The sequence below is a fragment of the Alligator mississippiensis genome, chromosome 2 (genome assembly GCF_030867095.1).
Source record: "Alligator mississippiensis isolate rAllMis1 chromosome 2, rAllMis1, whole genome shotgun sequence".
Taxonomy (NCBI): Eukaryota; Metazoa; Chordata; order Crocodylia; family Alligatoridae; genus Alligator; species Alligator mississippiensis.
In genome coordinates, this window is record NC_081825.1 from 180,614,356 (window position 1) to 180,615,781 (window position 1,426).

The 1,426-nt window shown below is 46.1% G+C and overlaps 1 non-coding gene across 1 annotated transcript; it reads right to left on the reverse strand.

Moving 5' to 3' along the window:
• Window positions 1–981: 981 nt before the first annotated feature.
• LOC132248963 (U1 spliceosomal RNA) lies at window positions 982–1,149 on the reverse strand. The gene has a single exon (XR_009460432.1). It is a non-coding gene; the product is annotated as a U1 spliceosomal RNA (small nuclear RNA).
• Between the last annotated feature and the right edge of the window lie 277 nt (window positions 1,150–1,426).

The window sequence follows — 1,426 nt, forward strand, 5'->3', positions numbered from 1 at the left end:
TGGGGGGAGGCGAGGTGTTGAAGCTGCTGCAGGCCTGGCTGCTAAGCTACTGTATTACCAGTTACCAATCAATCATGATTCACTCAGGGACCAGCTCAATACACAGGACCTAGCTAGTAGCTACTAGATACCGAGTTAATGAGCAAGTATTAACACCTACAAAACCACAGGCTAAGGAGAGGAAATAATCAATACAGAGCCAAACTGCTTCTGCTCCAAGACAGAGACAGTCGGTTGCACAAGCACCCATGTCATGAGTTTTGCCTGTCAGCAGCTAGAGGTGCAGGGCCCCAGAACCCCTGCACCTGTCTTCTTGACAGCTGGAAGACTTTGTGGCCTCAGCAGGGGCGAGCAGGCCTGCAGCTTTCACCCTGCTGTGCCTTAACACACAGTGTCACCCATGTCATGAGTTTTGCTTGTCCGCAGCTTAAGGTACAGTTTCCCCCAAACCTCTTCACCAATCTCCTTGAAACTTGGCAGGCTTTGTGGCCTCACCAGGGGCTACTGTCCCTGCAAGTTTTCTCCAAATTGGACAAAAAACAACAAAGTTCTAGATATTTCATTGATTCCCCATTATACCCTATGACCGAATCTCCAAATTGAATTGGTGGCATCCAAATTGGCCAAATCCGAATCAGATAGTTCCCTATTCACACAGGCCCAATATTTATCGCCCTTTTCTTTTTTTCTTTTTTAAAAATTGTTTTCAAGGGCCAAAACAGTTCCAAATTCTGCTGGGCAAAGCCCAATCATTTAAGTTTGAAATTTCGACTGAACAGAGCTCAATCATTCAAACCTGTCTGTGTGTGTGGATCTACCACTGGGCAAGTATCCTTCCTTCTAGACCCATCAGTCTGAGACTTCAGACACTTCCCAAATCTATGGTAGGCATCCTATGTACAAGACCCGAGCCTGGGAGCATTGGGTTTTGGATGCCCCCTAGTCTCGCTTGCTCCTAGCCAAAAGGCCAAGGAGCAAGCCATGGGGGAAGCATGAACACAGTCCCCCATTGCCACAGAATTGTGTAGTTGAGTTTCCTGCATTTGGGGAAATTGTCAGGGGTCGACCTGCCCAGAGTGCAAGGGACAGACCTCACCCTGGGGAAACCACCTTGTTGATCATAGTGAGCCCATCTACACATGCACTAATGAGCTTTTCCTAATGCACATTAAATTTAGTTAGTACCTCCAAGGCGAGGTTCTAAATAAATGCACATTAGGCTGCCCTAATGCACAGTACTGAAAGTGCACCTTTTTAAAGTGATGCTTAATGCACAGTAGTCTATTTTACTGCGCATTAGTGTAATTGCAAGGCTTTTTACATGATGCTTTAATTTGCACTGTAAAATAGGCTACTGCACATTAAAGCACATGTGTAGATGCATCCAGTATCACCCTATTGCCCTGTTTCCCAGGACCAGTCTATT